Genomic DNA, 20,210 nt, shown 5'->3' with positions numbered 1-20,210 from the left:
CCATGTGTCATCTTCTTATTTGTTCCAATAATTTCCATATGGCCAATCCTCATGGTGCTATGTTGAAAATATTCGTCACCTTGCATTGGTCCATGTCATCGCTGAGATGGCTGCTCAGTTTTGGTGCCAACAGTAGGTCAGGTTCATTGTCGCCAGAAAATGTTTCTCTTCTCAATATAAGCCCGTTAATCATGGCAAGAGCATTGGTTACAAATATGCACCTTCAAACTTGGAGTCAGAGATGGTGATGTTTTATAAACATTTTACTTTCCATATATATATATATATTTTCCCCTTGTGTTCATGAACATCACATATTTGATAATTAAACTCTATAGGTCTTCTAGCATTTGGATTTTGGATTGATGAACATGTCGCCCATCTATATTTGTAAGAGAATGTGCAGTTATTGCTACATTTCCTTTGTGTTGCTCAAGATTTTGATGAATCAATCTTATCAATTTCACTTTTCAGGTTAAGAGCGGCATAAAATTCCATCTACTAGATTAGATATGCTAGATTACTATTTTACCTTTTTACCTACCACTTAGGTTTTTTGCATACTGCAAATTAACATATATGATTACACTTACCATATTATTATCTATAAGTTACTTGTTCATCACTCACCTACCCCCAAATATTTTTCTTATATATAGGACCTTTATATAATCTTCATTAATTCATTACAATATAATATTTTTTCCATTCCTTTATTTTTAATATGGTATCAGAACTTTTCGATATCTGATAAATAATCTACCAGTTTATCGTAGTCACCACCAGGAATGGCACCATCAGCCCCATCCTCTACAACGATCAACCTTTAAACTTATGCTTCCACATCCCACCCTTCAATCTCAAGTTCATAATCAGTAAAAGTCTTATTTGACCACCCAATCAGCCTCTAAGACACATCGTCGCTGTTTCACGGCAACAGTGCCATAATTCTGCCTCATCAATGCTTCATCCTCAGACACAGCCAATAGCAGTGCCAACAGTAGTACATCACCTGCCAAGATAGTTACCATGCCAGACATAGCCAACAAAGATGCCAGCAGTAGTGCCACGTCACCTGCCACGACAGTTGCCATGTCCCACACAGTCAAGAGTGGTGGCAATGACAGTGCTACGTCACTTGGCACATTAGCTGTTAAATGTGCCTTCATCTGCATCATGGGTGAAAACCTATCTCCACCAAATTTTCGTTAGACTACTTTCATGGTCTAGCTTTCAATCTTAAGTTCGGTTCATACTCACCTTAGATTACAAGGTTACCCTTTTACCTACCACCTAGGTTTCTTGCATACTACAAATTACCATATATGATTACACTTACCATATTACTATTTATAGATTACTTGTTCATCACTTATTTACCCCCAAACCTTCTCCCATATATAGGAGCTTTATGTAATTTTCATTAATTTAATACAATGTAATATTTTTCCATTCTTTTATTCCTTTATTTCTAATAAGATAATTTATGAATAACATCAGGAATAAAGATATTTGAAAGGATATAGCCTTGTGAAGAAAAATGGTTTCAAATCAATCCACTTTTCAAAGAGGGTGATGATTTTTTATTTTATTTTATTTTATTATTATTTTTTTTGGGTAAGGCAAAGAGGGTGATCATTGCTTTGTTGTTTACAAAAACCATAACTCAATCTCCGTCAGTTGGGAGCTGGTTTGTGCTAGATGTCCATTGCTTCAAGCTTAATTTTGATGCCTCGTTTTGTCTTTCTTGTCGCACTTGTGGCGGGGGCATGATTCTATGGGATCACCGTGGTCATTCTGTCAAGGTGGCGTCAATTTTCATGGATAATGTTTGTAGCCCAACCATGGCAAAAGGCCTGGTGTTACGCAAGGCTTTGGTGATGGTTAAACGCTAGGGTTATCATCAGGTGGTGGTCGAAGGTGATTGCCTGCTAGTTATGAGGTCGGAAGCTTCGACGAATGCTCTTCGTGTTGTTTTCAGTGACATTCTCTCCTTGCTTAAGGACTGTGTTGGTTCTTCACTTGCATGGGTTCCTCATGGTAGTAATTTGGTTGCTTATTTAGTGAGTAAACATACTTTTAAAGCCGAATGTGGCGATTTGGAGTGGATGATAAGCGCCGAATAATGTATATTCAAGCGCCCTAAATTACATTAACAAAGTCCAGTTATTAATTATTTTATGTAGATTAACTCCAATTCTATGTTTTTATGCATTTTCAGGTTCATTGGCCAAAATGGAACAAGAATAAGGCCTTGTGGAATCTTGAGCAACAAAAGGTGCCAATGCTGAATTCTGGCAGCAGTAGAGCCTGGACTTTGCTTGCCATTTTGACCTTCCAAACTCGAGAAATGGACTTCCCTCATAACATAAAAGATTTAGAGCTCTGAATCAGCTTTCCAAATCTTCAAGTGGTTCATCATTCGGAGTTCGGAGCAGAGAGTTATGATCTTCACAACAGAGGTGCGCAGAACTGCCTATCAGCACTGATGTACTTCCTTTCTCCCCATTTTCGACCAACCAGACTTGAGATTTGGGTCTTCATCAAAACATGAAGTTTTTAAAGCACTGAATCAGCTCTCCAAAGCTTCAAACAGATCGTCATTCGGAGTTCGGGGCACAAAGTTATAGCAGTTTTCCCAAAATAGGTCAGCACTGAGCAAGAGGAGCATGTTGCACATTGCACTAAGTTAGAGTGCTCGAAGTCACCAAGCGTGTGCTCAAAAATCAGGCAGAATGCCCTTCGGAAATGGCTCATTTCAGCCCACTTGCACATTGGTTTCCTCAATGCCATCTTCCTTCTTTATGAAGTGGTTGGAGGTGTTCCTTGGAGGAGAGAGGGTATTGTTGGAGCATAAAAGGCTACCCAAAGGCCACATATATCATTAAGCTTTATCTTGAGCAAGAGAAAGGGGAGAGAAGAGAGCAAGGAGAAGGGTGTTCTTGAGTGCTACAGTAGGAGCTCGAAAATGGAGATGAGGATGATGCTTCTTCCTTCTTCTAGCTCACCAATGGGTAACTAAACCTCATCTAGGGAGGTGATGAAACCCCTCCCTTGTAAGCATGTGTTAGTATAGTTTATTTTTGGGGATTACAATGTATTTTTGATAGTCTTTCCATGGTCAAGAGCCTCATTTTTGTTGTAATGAATGTTGAATGTTTTAAATGATTATTGTGAGTTATTCATCTTGTCTTGGATGGTTGCTTTTCTTAATCATATTGCTTGCACTTCCATGGTGACAATGGAAGTTAGATCATGGAATGGTTTTAATGGCATGGAGTTGGAGAACCTAGATAGTTCATGGCTTAGGGTTTCCCTTTGATGGGCTATACTTGATTCTTAGCTTTATGTGCATTCACCATTTAAATTAGGGCTTGATAATCCTTGGCTTAGTAAGCATGTTCTAAGCTACATTTTAGTTTAGGTAGTTGATCATGTGAACCTTTGATGGTTTATTCTTGCCTTTCTAATTAAATGAACTTCTTAAGGATATTATAGCAACCTAGTATTGTTATGTATCATGACTATCATATATGTTGTTTTCCCCTTAAATTAATCTTAACCTAGCATGTGTATAGGGATGGAGGTGGATTCATTTCCCTAGCCTTCTTTACTTGTACTTCACTCCCTTGAATTCTTGCAATTTATTGTTTTATGCACTTTTAATTTCCTAGCTTAAGTGACATCCAACAAAACCTCTATACACCCTTCATCATTCTAAGAATGATTCTAGACATTTAGGTTGCATTAGACTAGCGTAGTCCCTGTGGTTCGACTTACCCGACCAATAGCCCTATTTTACAATGATTCGTGCTATTGCGAAGGTTGATGTATAGTTGATCAACCGATCAATTTTTGGCGCCGTTGCCGGGGACTGCAAACGGTTTAGCAACCGAAGTTTCTAGGGTTAAATTTAGTTTGATTGTGAATATTGTGTCTTGTGAATATTCCTTGTGTGTTTTGACCACCTTTGTGTTTTAAGTGTTGTAAGATTCTAGGGACTCGAAGCTCGCCGTGGGAATGCTAGCAAATTGTAAGTCTAGAGGACCCCAGGTAAGTCTCGTGACTTCTAGTTTCGAGTTGTGAATATTGTGCATGTGTTAAATTTAGTTTTAGTTTAGTTGTGAAGCCCTTGTTGAGGCTCTTATCCTGTTTAAATTTTGTGTTAAAGCATCGGTCCTTGTCGTGGCCATTTACATTTTCCGTCTTGATAATTGAGGAGAAAGGGAACATCGTATGTGGAGTTGTGGTTGATGAATTGCTTTGTTGAGTATATGCTTTATTGTTGATGTTTGGTCGTAGGTCACTTTCCTTACCCACAATCGATTCGCCCATTGATATCAATTCTCTTGAAAGAACTCTTAGACGGAACCTTAGGGAACCCACTCTTACAAGGGACCTTGAAACTGAATTCAATATAATGGGGGATAAGGTAGGAAATCCGGGGAATGAAAGGGCTGAAATTCCTAATATCGAGCCAATGACTCTTAGAGATCATTTCATCCCTACCACCTATGCTTCTCCATCTCGATGCAGCTCAATATGAGATCAAGTCTAGTACCATTCAAATGCTTCCATCATTTCATGGCTTTGATAATGAAGATCCATACAAGCATCTTGATGAGTTCCTTGAAATCTGTTCAACCATCCGGTTGAGAGGTTTTCCGGACAATGCACTTCATCTCCATCTCTTCCCATTCTCCCTAAAGGATAGGGCAAAATATTGGTTGAACTCCCTCGCTCCCAACTCTATTACTTCTTGGGCTCAATTGCAACAAGAATTTCTTAAGAAGTATTATCCGGTGAGTAAAACCAACCAAATGAGGCGTTCCATTCTAAGCTTTTCTCAAGTTGATGGAGAACAACTCCACGAGACTTGGGAAAGGTTACAAGATCTTCTTCGGAAGTGTCCTCATCATTTGATCCCAAAATGGCAATTAGTGCAAGCTTTCTATGCCGGCTTGACCGAAACCCATAGATTCATGGTTGATTCTTCTTGTGGTGGGATGTTCATGTCCAAGAATGCGGATGAGGCTTGGACCTTACTTGAGAATTTGAGTGAAAATTCACTTCAACACAATTCTCGTAGGGCTCCGACCGCAACCACTCCAAACAACACCAACCCTTGTCAACCAAAGTCAATAAGGGAGGAATCATCTCAAGTGGATGCCATCGCTCATAAATTCTATCAATTGATGGCACCACATCTTCCTCCTTCATTGTCTCAAAATTCGGCAAGTTCAGTTTGTGCTTCATGTACTAGTCCATTTCATCTCTCGGAAGATTGCCCCACATCGGAGCAATTTCCTAGTCCCAACCAAGAGCAAGCTAATGCCATGTTCTCGCGGCCCGGGAACAATCCATATTCCAACACCTACAATCCGGGTTGGCGTGATCATCCGAATTTCTCATGGCGGCAACAAGCCCCACAGAATTCCCAATTCCAAAACCAAGGGCGGCAAAATCAGCCCTCTTCTCAATATCAAGGTAGACCTTTCCAAGCCTCTTCAAGCTACTGTCCTCCTTACAATCCAAATGTCTCCAATTAACCTCCTGTGTGTCCAACTGACGAGATAGTAGCTGCAAACAAGCAAATGATGGAATCATTAAATAAGCAAATAATGGATGCCAACAAGCAACTCTTGACATCCTTGCAGCCTACTCTCCAAATGGTTCACTCTCATACTCAATCCATAGCTAATCTCGAAAATCAAGTGGGCCAAATAGCTAACTCGGTGAATCAATTGCTTCAAAAGGACAAGGGCAAGCTTCCCTCTCAACCTTTTGAAAATCCTAGAGGAATGCATGTGATTGACGAAACCCCTCCTCCGAGTGGGCCGACTCATGAACAAGTTCAAGCTATCACCACCCTTCGGAGTGGTAGAGTGGTGGACAACAAGGTCGATGGAGACAAAAGTGAAGAAGTTTCGCCGTTGAAAAATCCAAATTCAAGCTCTTCTAATCCAAATTCTTGTCCCAATACCATTCACGGATATCCCACACATGTCTCCCCAAATGTGGAAACTACTTATGAGCCAAAAGCTCCGTTTCCTCAACGTCTTCAAGAGTCGACACACTTTGGGAACAAGAATTGTAAAATTCAAGACATGTGGGAAGTCTTCAAGCAAGTGAAGATTAACTTGCCCCTGTTGGATGCTATCAAGCAAATCCCCCCCTATGCAAAATTTCTCAAAGATTTGTGCACTCAAAAGCGCACTTCTAAAAATCATTTGCCAAAAAAAGTGAGGTTGACTGAAAATGTTAGTGCTATTATTCAGCACAGCACTCCCCCGAAGTATAAGGATCCGGGTGCCCCCACAATCTCGTGCGTCATTGGTGACAGCAAAATCGAGAGGGCCCTCCTTGACTTAGGAGCTAGTGTGAATTTAATTCCATACTCGGTCTACCTACAACTTGGTTTGGGCGATCTTAAGCCGACTTCCGTGGTTTTGCAACTTGCCGATAGATCGGTCAAGCATCCACGAGGTATTCTTGAGGACGTCATCATCAAAGTGGACAAATTCTACTTCCCGGTAGATTTTGTGGTTCTTGATACGGAACCAGTCCATGACCCAAAAAAGCACATTCCCGTGATCCTTGGTAGACCATTTTTAGCTACGGCTAATGCATCAATTAATTGCCGAACCAGGGTGATGGACATTGCTTTTGGAAACATGCAAGTCAAACTCCACATCTTTCATGCAACTCAACATCCCTCCAATGAGGATGATTGTTTTCTTGTGGATGTCATTGATGAAGTGGTCGAAGAATCTCTCCCCTTCATCCTAAGCAAAGATCCCCTTGAAACTTGCATGTCTCATTTTGACTTCTCAAACTTTGATGTTGATCAAGCCATTCAAGAAGTCAATTCCTTGCTTGATATTAATGCTATCATGGATGTACCTCCTTGGAAAATTCCAAAAGAACCACTTCCCCAACTTTCCACCACTCCTCCGGTCCCATCATTGTTATCTCCGCCACAACTTGAGCTTAAGCCGCTCCCGGCCCATCTCAAGTATGTGTTCCTTGGTCCAAAGCAAACCCTTTCGGTCATTATTGCCTCGGACCTTCAAAAAGACCAAGAGACCAACCTTTTAGCGGTGCTCCAAGAGCATAAAGAAGCTATTGGTTGGACAGTGGCAGATTTGAAAGGAATTGACCCCTCCATTTGTATGCACCGCATTCATATGGAGGATGACGCAAAGCCTACTAGAGAGGTCCAGCGCCGGTTAAATCCAAACATGAAGGAAGTGGTCATGAAAGAGGTGATCAAATTGCTAGATGCGGGAATCATCTATCCTATCTCTGATAGCAAGTGGGTGAGCCCCACACAAGTTGTCCCCAAGAAATCCGGGCTCACCGTTGTTGAAAATTCAGCGGGCGAGCTCGTGCCACAACGAACCACCACCGGGTGGCGTGTGTGCATTGACTATCGTAAACTCAACTCATCAACTAGGAAGGATCATTTCCCGCTCCCATTTATTGATCAAATCCTAGAAAGGTTAGCCGGCCAAAGCTTCTATTGTTTTCTTGATGGTTATTCCGGCTATAACCAAGTGGCCATCGCCCCCCAAGATCAAGAGAAAACAACATTCACATGTCCCTTTGGTACTTTTGCCTATCGACGCATGCCTTTTGGTCTATGCAATGCACCGGCAACGTTCCAAAGGTGCATGATGTCCATATTCTCCGATATGGTTGAAAGGTTCTTGGAAGTTTTCATGGATGACTTTTCCGTATTTGGCTCCTCCTTTGACTCGTGTCTCAAAAATTTATCTCTTGTGCTCCAAAGATGCAAAGAGACGAATCTCATTCTAAGTTGGGAGAAAAGCCACTTTATGGTCCAAGAAGGCATTGTTTTAGGACATGTCATTTCTAAGCGGGGAATCGAGGTAGACAAGGCAAAAGTTGAGTTAATCTCTAATCTTCCTCCTCCGAATTCCGTCCGTCAAATCCGTTCTTTTCTTGGCCATGCCGGATTCTATCGTCGCTTCATCAAAGATTTTAGCAAAATCTCACGGCCCTTGTGTAATCTCTTAGCCAAGGATGTTCCGTTCAATTTTGATGACGCTTGCATGGAAGCTTTCATCAAACTTCGCATTCTCCTCTCCTCTGCCCCGATCATGAAACCCCCTAATTGGTCTCTTCCCTTTGAGATCATGTGTGATGCATCCGATTATGCATTAGGGGCGGTTTTGGGCCAACGTGTGGATAAACTTCCGCATGTCATTTATTATGCTAGCAAAACTCTCTGCGATGCCCAATTGAACTACACCACCACTGAAAAAGAATTGCTAGCTGTGGTGTACGCCTTGGATAAATTTCGCTCCTATCTTCTTGGCTCCAAGGTCATCGTCTTTTCAGATCATGCCGCTCTTAGGCATTTGTTAGCGAAAAAAGAGACAAAACCCCGTTTAATTCGATGGATCCTCTTACTTCAAGAGTTTGACATTGACATCCGGGACAAAAAAGGGACCGACAATGTTGTCGCCGATCATCTCTCTCGCTTACTTATTGAGAAATCTTCAGAATTTGCAGCCATCCGTGATTCCTTTCCGGATGAGCAACTTCTTCAAGTTTCACATTCTACTCTTCCGTGGTTTGCGGATATTGTCAATTATCTTGCGGTTGGCAAAATTCCAGCTCATTGGTCCAAACAAGAGAGGGACCGGTTTTTCTCCCAAGTCAAGCATTTCTTTTGGGAAGATCCGGAATTATTCAAGTATTGCCCGGACCAAATCATCCGGCGATGTATTCCTGAAACCGAGGCCACAAGCATTTTAAATTTTTGCCATACTCTTGTTTGTGGAGGCCATTTCAGTGCCAAAAAGACCGCTAACAAAATCCTTCAAAGCGGATTCTTTTGGCCTACCTTGTTCCGGGATGCATACAATTTTTGCAAATCGTGTGAACGATGTCAAAAACTTGGATCCATGTCCCGAAGAGACATGATGCCCCTCACCAACATTTTAATTGTTGAAATTTTTGATGTGTGGGGGATTGACTTCATGGGACCATTTCCATCTTCTTATGGCTATGAGTACATCCTTGTAGCGGTGGATTATGTGTCTAAATGGGTTGAAGCCGCGGCTACCAAAACCGATGATCATAAAGTCGTGATCCATTTCATTCAATCTCACATCTTTAGTCGTTTTGGTACACCCCGAGCAATCATTAGTGATGGCGGATCTCATTTCCGAAATTGTTATCTCAAATCCGTCCTTGCTAAGTATTCAGTCATTCATAAGGTTGCTACACCTTACCACCCTCAAACGAGTGGTCAAGTAGAGATTTCTAACCGGGAGATTAAGCACATTCTAGAAAAAACGGTTAGACCGGATCGCAAAGATTGGTCATTACGGCTAAACGATGCACTTTGGGCTTACCGGACAGCTTATAAGACACCCATTGGCATGTCACCATATCGACTTGTCTTTGGCAAAGCATGTCATCTCCCGGTAGAATTAGAGCACCGTGCTTATTGGGCCGTAAAAAGGTTCAATTTTGATCTCAAACAAGCCGGCTCTAATCGTGCGTTGCAATTAAATGAACTTGAGGAATTGCGTAATGACGCGTATGAAAATGCAAAAATTTACAAGGCAAAGACTAAAGCTTTTCATGACAAACACATCGTTAAAAAGTCTTTTGCCCCGGGACAAAAGGTCTGGCTTTTCAATTCCCGCTTGAAGCTCTTTCCCGGTAAACTCCGGTCAAGATGGGATGGTCCATACATTGTCACTACCGTCTTTCCTCATGGAGCAATCGAACTTCATGATCCTGCAAGTGGATCACTCTTCAAGGTAAATGGCCAAAAGCTTAAGCCTTGCATTGACAGCACAATTCTAACCCGAAAAGTTGAGGAAGTCCCCTTGACGGATCCCATTTATGAGGAATAGTGCCTGCTCTAGCTTGGTCTAGCTATCGACATTAAATTTAGCAAAGCAAGGGAAGAAATTCTTTCGATGTTCCAAGCTTCCCTACCTTCTCAAATTGCTCGTGCCTTGAAATTTTCTGGGAAATGGTTTCGAAAAGCCAAAAATTTGATTTTTCTGAAATGGTCTTCAGTTGTGTTCCGCAATTTTAGACCGGCTTCTTAGACCTTCTCAACTCTTGTTTTCATTCCCGACAGTTTCCGGCTCTATCAGGCAATTTTCTCGGACTTTCAACATGGCACTCACATGCATAACCTCTCATCTTCAATGCATTGTTGAAATGTTCTTAATCTCATCCATGCATTGAAGAGATGTTCCAAAGTTTGAAAATTTTCTCAAAATCATCCACGCATTGTGTGAGGTTGCAAAAGTTAGGAAATCTTCTTGAAATCATCCATGCACTCATTGAAAAAAAAAAAAAAAAAAAAAAAAAAAAAAAAAAAAAAAAATTTGCATAATTTCAAAATTTTTCTAAATTTTCCATGCATTGCAATGAAGTGTAGAGTTTGACAATTTTCCCTCCTTGCATTAGAATGGATTGAAGTTCAAAAGTTTGAAAATTGTCCATGCATTAGAACGAAGTTGAAAAGTTTTCAAAATTTTTCATCCATGCTTTGGAATGGAATGAATTTGCAAGGTTTAAAAAATTTTCCTATATTCATCCATGCATTTGAAGAGACCAAATTCCACCCATGCATTGGAATGGATTGAATTTGAAATTTTTAAAAATTTTCCATGCTGTAAAAAAAATTTGCACAGTTTGAAGCATTTTCCAAATTTTCCATGCATTGCATGAAGTTGCCAAGTTCTTGATTTCCATCCATGCATTGGTTTGGAAAAATGCATGCAAGGTCTGAAAATCCATCTATGTATTACTTGGCCTCAGGTGCAGCAGTTGTAAAAAAAAAAATTTTCCATCTAGTTTGCATAATGTTGCTCACATTGCCAATTCCATCTCCATGTTGCCTAATGAGCTCACTGCCTCATTTTCGAGCCCTCTCAAGTTCCTTTGGAGTGCTCGCAGCCACCTCCCAGCAAACCCGAACTCTCTGGCTTCATTTCGAGCAATCTAAACTCCAATTTGGAGTGCTCGACCTTGTTGGTTTTTAAACCCCAAAGCTGCTGAGGCTACTGGTCCCAATTCGAGCACTCTACTTCCATGCTTAGAGTGCTCGACCACTTCTCTCAACCAAGAAACCCACCTCCAACAACCAATATCCCAGCAATCACCTTCCATCTGCCACCCTCCCCATATGCATGAACCACCATGCAGGAAACAACTCACCCTTCTTACCAACCTACACCAGCTTCTCTCACACCATCTCTCGGCCACTATGCCATCAACATATCAATACACACCATGCACCATACCAACCCCCACATCCAAACCCACCATCTCTCTCTCTCTCTAAACGACCATCACCACCCTGCATGCATGCATGCACGTCCATGCATGCATGCCACCCCTCACACCCTCACTACTCTCGGCTTCCTCCCAACCCTCATCCCTCCCCAACCCATCCACCCTCTCGGCCATGCATGCATGCACGCCCATGCATGCATGCCACCCCTCACACCCTCACCAACCATAACCACCTTCCATGCAACACCCTCACCACCCCTCACCCTTCCCTGCAACCCACTCCATGCATCCCTCTCACCAAACCTCTCACCTCCCCACCCAGCTCACCACCCTATGCCGAACCCACCCAGCTCACCACCCTTGCATGCATGCACGCCCATGCATGCATGCCAACCCTCTCACCAAACATCTCACCTCCCCACCCAACCAATCCCACACCCCTCCACCTTCCATCAACCCTCACCATGCCATTCACCTCAACCAACTCAAACCCTCACACTGCTCAACTTTCGAGCACTCGAAGACCAAGCTTCGAGTGCTCGAACTCCTCATACCCACACCCTATGCCAAACCCAGCTCTCTGCCCAAATTTCGAGCACTCGAAGTGGGACTTCGAGTGCTCGAACCAAGCTCTCTCTTCTCTCTTTTAAACCCCCTTCTCTCCCTCGCAGCTACCTCCCTCTCAACCCACAAAAACCACCCCCAATCCTCTTCCACCTCACAACTACCTCCCTCTCTCTCGGCCCCTCCCCTTCCCCAAACCAACCAACCAACCTCCCCACTCCACCTCCCTCTCAACCCACCAAACTCCCACACCCTCACCACCTCACACCACCTTTCTCTCGACCCCCCTACCCACCAACCCCTCCATGCACCAAATGCATGCCACCACTTCCTCTCTCTACCCCAAACCCACAATCCATCTCTCATCCACCACCAGCCCACCCACATTGCCACCACCCCTTCATCTCTGCAGTTCCCATTTCCTATTCTGTCCCAAGGTATGTGAGCTTCCTTTTTTTTTCTCCTTTCCTTGTCTTTATTTCATCATAAGGAGGATGGGATTGCATGTCGGTGATTTTGTTGATGCTTGGGTTGCTTGTTGTTGATGTTGCTCTATGCTAGAGCTTGTTATCTTGCAAATTTTTTTGGGTTTGCTCCTCCATCCCACTCACTTTCATCTTCTCCTTTTTGTGGTGCACGCCAGGTGTTCGCTGAAATTCCTCAACCAAGTCCACCTCTCTAAATGTCTCGTGCCGGTCCTTCTCGCCCTCCTCGACCCTCTTCAGGTGCCCGTGCTGTCACTCGTGAGCGACCACGTGATCCTTGGGATCGCAAACAACTCAACTACGAACTCTCATTTCCGCTCACGGATGCCTTTGACATTCTACCCACAACTTCGTGGGCTGTCGCCGAATTGACTAACCGGCGTCTGCAACACATTTGCGCACCCCTTGCCAGGGTTGCCTACCCCCGTGTAGTGCGCCTCTTCTACCAGAATCTCCAGTGCCCTGAAGAGCCACCCATTTCTCTCACTACATCCATTGATGGCACCGCCTATGCTTTCACTATGACCGACATCATTCAGGTTTCTGGTTGCCCCATTGAGTGCCCCGATGACATTGTCAATCGTGAGAATCTCCCTTTATATGAGGAGCCGGATACATTAACTGTGGCGCAGATTGCCGCTGCCATTTGCCCTATTGACGATCCTACTCGGCCCCGGTCTTTTATCCGCAAGACCAATCTTCCGGAACGCCTATGGTTCATTGACACTGTCTTCAAGCACAATGTTTGCCCTTTGGTGCACAGCACCGAGCGTCGGGGCCTCTTTCTGCAAGCCTTATATGCCATGGACCAAGGCCAATGGTTCTCCATCCCAGAGCTCATTTGGTCCACCTTTATGAAGTTTTGGCATGATGCTCATAATGCACGGGCTCCGCGAGTTGAAAATCGGAAATTGCCTTTGCCGTTTTTCATCACTCGACTCCTTCAGCACAAGGGTTTCGTTGTTCCTCCCCACGAACCAAAAGGCGACAAAATTAAAATTTTTACCCAGCGCCGGTGGATCAATGTTCTGAGCCATTCTAGTACCCCTCCGCCTCCGGCCCCCCTGTTCATCCACGCTCCACCTCCTCCTCCTTCTGAGGCAGTTTCCACCGCCGCAGCCACTGCGCGGGTAGAGCCTTCGGTCGACTCTCACCAGGACCAGGCTTTCATCCGGGCTTCCATTGCCGGTATTCATGCGCGACTAGATCGTTTTGAGCATTCTTTGTCCGCGTGCACTCAGGCTCTGTGTGAGTCTTCTTCACGTGCTGAAGAAGATCGTCGTCTTGCTGCTGAAGATCGCCGTGTTGCTGCTGAGGACCGTCGTTTGGCTTCCGCTGAACGGCGTAAGACTCAATCTCTCCTCCATTCCATTTTTGCCCGTTTACCTTCTGGCCAGTAGCTTGTTGCGCGTGTGGACCTTCTCTTTTGTTTCCTCTGTAACTATTTCTCTTGTATATTTTGTTTTCCTTTTACACTGTACGAATTTGCTATGTATAAGTTGCTCTGGTCGACATGATCCCTGTACAGCTCTTTTTGTCATCATGTAAACTCTTTTTGCAATGCAAATTCTTTATGTTCTGTTAACTTTCGATACATTCGTTTTCTGTCTTTATGCTTGTGCTATTAATGCTGTTTGTGGTTGTTTCTTTTGGTTCTTCATGTTGCTTTCCAGGTTGCGCAGTCCAGTTCAAGTTTGGGGGTTTTTGTCTCAAAATGCCGTTCCCTCCCCCTGGGTATTGTTGTTCCTTTTATACTCGTTGTCATTTTTGTCTCTCACTTGCATCCATGTCCACATTGAGGATACTGTGTCGTTTAAGTTTGGGGGTGCATCAAGCATTCTTGGCATATTTTTTTGGTTCCATAATTTTTGCTAAGCAATGATAGTATAACTTGACACTTGTCGGAGATGAAACATATGTTTAATACCTTGTGTATAGAGGCAATTGAAAAATTTTGAAAATAAAGAAAAATTTGAGTTGAAATGATCATGTAAATACAATGTAGTCTGTATAAATGCCTCAATTAGATTCTTGCTGGATTTACACTCTTATAAGCTTCACAATGCACAGATGCACATTGGAAACTTAACTGTGAGGCATGCAACTTGATTGACCTTGACCTTGGCCTAGTTAATCTGATTTGATGAACCTGATAGATGGATACCTTTGGCATGTATATTCAAAAAAAAAAAAAAAAAAAAAAAATAATAATAATAATAATGACCAGTTGACGTTCGTAGCCTTTCCAACTCGAGCTATTAAGCCCTAGGAGTGTCTCTACACTTAGCACCCTAAAGCCATCTGGTTTGGGAGTTGTTGGCCTAACGCTTGCTACAAGGGTTGGTTAGAAAGCTTAAGGGACTTAAACATTGCACGGTCATTCAAAAAAAAAAAAATTAAACTAGTAATAAACATGGTTCGTTGGAGTTCGTAGCCTTTCCAACTTGAGCTATTAAGCCCTATGGAGTGTCTCTACACTTAGCACCCTAAAGCCATCTGGTTTGGGAGTTGTTGGCCTAACGCTTGCTACAAGGGTTGGTTAGAAAGTTTAAGGGACTTCAGCATTGCACAACCATTCTATGTTTCGCTTATGTGTTGAAATAAATTGTTAACAAGCAACAAAAGTTGTCTTGAAAATAAAATCATGCCTTAGGGACTTCATGTAAAAGGGAATTCATTGACTTGAAAACTTGTGCCTTGGAATTGGAAAAGAAAGTAAAAGCCGCATGTTGAGAATTCAATTCACTTTCACTGAAGCTAGAGTTGATTTCCATTCAAGAGATGATAATTGAGTTATTTATATAGACTTTGATGTTGATGCATGTATGTAGAAAAGTATTTAGCCAATTTTTGTATCAATGTTTCATATATGCAAGGTAGTTTTCCCAATGACCCCATCTCCAGTTTTTGTCTGTTTCAAGTTGTATTTGAGCTATGTTTCTATCTCATTTTACCATGGAGGATATTTTTGTAGTAGCATGCCCATGGTTGTCTTTTCTTTATGTTTTTCATTGTAGTTTTGCTAAGGGACTAGCAAAATGTAAGTTTGGGGGTGTGATAAGCGCCGAATAATGTATATTCAAGCGCCCTAAATTACATTAACAAAGTCCAGTTATTAATTATTTTATGTAGATTAACTCCAATTCTATGTTTTTATGCATTTTCAGGTTCATTGGCCAAAATGGAACAAGAATAAGGCCTTGTGGAATCTTGAGCAACAAAAGGTGCCAATGCTGAATTCTAGCAGCAGTAGAGCCTGGACTTTGCTTGCCATTTTGACCTTCCAAACTCGAGAACTGGACTTCCCTCATAACATGAAAGATTTAGAGCTCTGAATCAGCTTTCCAAATCTTCAAGTGGTTCATCATTCGGAGTTCGGAGCAGAGAGTTATGATCTTCACAACAGAGGTGCGCAGAACTGCCTATCAGCACTGATGTACTTCTTTTCTCCCCATTTTCGACCAACCAGACTTGAGATTTGGGTCTTCATCAAAACATGAAGTTTTTAAAGCACTGAATCAGATCTCCAAAGCTTCAAACAGATCGTCATTCGGAGTTCGGGGCACAAAGTTATAGCAGTTTTCCCAAAATAGGTCAGCACTGAGCAAGAGGAGCATGTTGCACATTGCACTAAGTTAGAGTGCTCGAAGTCACCAAGCGTGTGCTCGAAAATCAGGCAGAATGCCCTTCGGAAATGGCTCATTTCAGCCCACTTGCACATTGGTTTCCTCAATGCCATCTTCCTTCTTTATGAAGTGGTTGGAGGTGTTCCTTGGAGGAGAGAGGGTATTGTTGGAGCATAAAAGGCTACCCAAAGGCCACATATATCATTAAGCTTTATCTTGAGCAAGAGAAAGGGGAGAGAAGAGAGCAAGGAGAAGGGTGTTCTTGAGTGCTACAGTAGGAGCTCGAAAATGGAGATGAGGATGATGCTTCTTCCTTCTTCTAGCTCACCAATGGGTAACTAAACCTCATCTAGGGAGGTGATGAAACCCCTCCCTTGTAAGCATGTGTTAGTATAGTTTATTTTTGGGGATTACAATGTATTTTTGATAGTCTTTCCATGGTCAAGAGCCTCATTTTTGTTGTAATGAATGTTGAATGTTTTAAATGATTATTGTGAGTTATTCATCTTGTCTTGGATGGTTGCTTTTCTTAATCATATTGCTTGCACTTCCATGGTGACAATGGAAGTTAGATCATGGAATGGTTTTAATGGCATGGAGTTGGAGAACCTAGATAGTTCATGGCTTAGGGTTTCCCTTTGATGGGCTATACTTGATTCTTAGCTTTATGTGCATTCACCATTTAAATTAGGGCTTGATAATCCTTGGCTTAGTAAGCATGTTCTAAGCTACATTTTAGTTTAGGTAGTTGATCATGTGAACCTTTGATGGTTTATTCTTGCCTTTCTAATTAAATGAACTTCTTAAGGATATTATAGCAACCTAGTATTGTTATGTATCATGACTATCATATATGTTGTTTTCCCCTTAAATTAATCTTAACCTAGCATGTGTATAGGGATGGAGGTGGATTCATTTCCCTAGCCTTCTTTACTTGTACTTCACTCCCTTGAATTCTTGCAATTTATTGTTTTATGCACTTTTAATTTCCTAGCTTAAGTGACATCCAACAAAACCTCTATACACCCTTCATCATTCTAAGAATGATTCTAGACATTTAGGTTGCATTAGACTAGCGTAGTCCCTGTGGTTCGACTTACCCGACCAATAGCCCTATTTTACAATGATTCGTGCTATTGAGAAGGTTGATGTATAGTTGATCAACCGATCAGTGGAGCATATGGCATTCATGGTTATTAAATGCTATAATCTCAAATGTTGTAATTCCTTCTTATGTATGTTAGTTTGGTCTGTTTGGTGTTAAAAAAAAAAAAAAAAAAAAAAAAAATTCAAATTTGGTTTTCTTAAAATTGAAAAGAAAATATTATTAATTGATATATATATATATATATATATATATATTGTACTCGGAGTCCTTATTGTATGAAGCATACAAAATGATTAAGGATAATCAACTTGATGTGACTGAGAAGTAATTAGTGGAACCTTTAGGTGAGGGGTAGTGGTCTATAAAGAGATGTTTTGGGCGATAGATTGATTACTTCATTTGAAGGCCAAGTAATAGAACAATGGTATAGGCATATGGAGCTGAAAATGGAAGCAACAGCCTTAAGTTCTCCTATTCATTTGGGCAGATTATAAAGTTGTATTTGTTGTACATTTGGCTCAATGAATTATTATTATTATTTTTTAAAAAGTTTTACTAGTTTAAATTTTATTGCTTAGAACAGCTAGTGGTCCTTTTCTTATGCATTTCATATATGTTATCTGAGGAGTAAGGGCAAAGACATTGCACAGAACTCAGAGCCTTATGGACTTTTAGTCTTTGCTACCATGCCAAGTAAACATTGTGGTCGACAATTAACAGATGGTGTGTGAGAATTTAGGGTTGACTTGTTAGCAGCTAAAATGTTATTATATGTTTTTTTTTTATTTATTTTTTTTCAATTTCTTCTCCCTTTCAAGTCCTTTATCTTCAACTGAGTGGATTATGAAGTTGAAAATTTGCCCAATTGTATCATCTCATATCTTCTTCCTTTATCTTCAATTGGGTGGATTCTGAAGTTGAAAATTTGGTTCAATTGTATTATCTCTTCCTCCTTTATCTTCAATTGGGTGGATTCTGAAGTTGAAAGCTCAATTGTATGATCTCTTCTTCTGGTTTTTTATTTATTATTTTTATTAATTAACTTTAATACTGTTGATGAGAACATCTGGACATATATTGAGCTCAGCATCTCCTCTACAAATAGCAATTACATTAATTTTGTTTTGTTTTGTTTTTTTATATCCCCAAGAAATTGACTCACTTGCTTGTTTCTGGAGACTTGAAGTCTGAACTCTCACATTTCATTTTGAAAGATAGAAGAGATACTATCATACTACCATGTTCTTGATAATTTTAAATTTTGACACATGAAAAAAATTGATCATTATTGAACAATGCTACATACAATAATTTAAAACATGATTTTAATTCGGACACATGGCTTAACACCCTTTTTTTATTTTTTACATGTAACATGTGACTAGTGAATTGACAGAAAAAAAAAAAAAAAAAAAAAATCATAAAAGTAAGTATTATTGTAAGAAAATAAAACTAACCATTACATAATTGTTTGTCTTATTTTTTTTCAGTTTTTACCTCCTCGAGGGATGACTTGTCTGACTAACTATTAGATGAGGGAAACTAGCTATATTACCATCATATTAAAAAGAACTAAAATAGGGGAACTCACGAGGGAAGATGTAATGGACACTCCTCCAACAATGCCAGGTGCATTTAAAACATGATTTATTTATTTATTTTACACAAAACATGATTTAATTTTTGAAACGTGACATAACACTTTTTAACATGTACAACATGTGACTAGTGAATATTAGTGGGCATTGAGATGGAAATAGAAGAGGAGTCACTAATATATATAACTATATTATCTATATATACATATACATAGAAACTACATACAATATAGAAACATATATCCTTGTTATGTATTTCTATAAGTAATAGGGGAGATGCATAACCAGTTTTGTTCTACCTACAGATAAAAAGCAAAAAATAAAAAATAATAGGGGCGATTGTAGTTATACAATGCATAATTTACAAAATTCATGAGTATTGTGGATGGCTTGGGCCCAGTTCTTCTTGTCTGAGTTCCATAAGGGTATGGTCCATTCTCCATTTCTTTTTCTTTGGGCCTCCTGCTTTGTTTCTTTGGGTTGTAAATTTTTGGGCCTATATTTTCTGTCTGGGGCTGCTCTAAGGCTAGGAAATTTAGTGGGTTGGCCCTCAACTAAACAAAAAAAAAAAGAAAGAGCCCCCCACATAAAGCTTCTCCCTCATGGGTGTAGAAGAGGTCATTTTCGAGTGTGTTTTTAATTAATGATGGTAGTGTCGGGCCTCTTACAACATTTCATAATCCACATTTAGACTTTCAAGATGTGCGGTAAGAGTCTTTGTCATTAGGCTAAGCTTCATGTCTTTCCCTTATTTATTAATTTATTTATTTTTGCATTCACTCCTCTTCTTCAATCTTCTTTTATCTTTGAGTAATTATAGGGAGTCCAAGAGTTGGATACTCAAGATGATGTTAGTCCTCACTTAAATAAATTAATAGCACTTATCTGACTTTTGAACTCGAAATCATTATCCTTTTCATTCAGGAAAAAAGAAAAAAAGAAAAAAAAAGAAATCATTATCCTTTTATCTTATGACGAGACTTATTTCTCAACCTGAGTTTAAGTTATTGGGTTATAAGGTGTATTAGAGGGAGCATTCAAATCAGCAACCATATGGTCCGCGATTATAAGTTAATTAAATCTGTCTTTAAGTCCGATCAAAAATAATGTTCAAGTTTCTTGTATAGACTTGAAATACAAGTACCAACTACAACTGACAGAGTCATCGAAAGTGAAATTTCCCATCTTTATAATACACACGTACTTTTGGATGAAGAGTTTTGATTGCATTAGGCCATATAATCCAGAATAATCAAATAATATTAGGTGTCTATCTCTCTCTTATGTTTTGTGGTTCCCATGCCATGTGTACGCATGCTTTTGAGTTCTATGCTAACTAGCTCAACGAGAGAGAGAGAGAGAGATGGGCAGGGACAGGGCGGTACTGAGAACTAAAAGGTGATTCCCAAGTCAATTCGTGGTTCTACCCTTTATGTAGTAAAACAAGTGAGATGTAAATATATATAATGATCAAAAGGTAGAAAGTTTGTATATATATACAGCGCAAATATATTAATGAATTCGAGAACCAGAG

The sequence above is a fragment of the Cornus florida genome, unplaced genomic scaffold (assembly GCF_030987335.1).
Source record: "Cornus florida cultivar Cherokee Brave unplaced genomic scaffold, ASM3098733v1 CherokeeBrave_3.0.0_Hap2_Chr04, whole genome shotgun sequence".
NCBI classification, from domain to species: Eukaryota; Viridiplantae; Streptophyta; class Magnoliopsida; order Cornales; family Cornaceae; genus Cornus; species Cornus florida.
Note: the sequence above shows the minus strand (reverse complement) of the source record.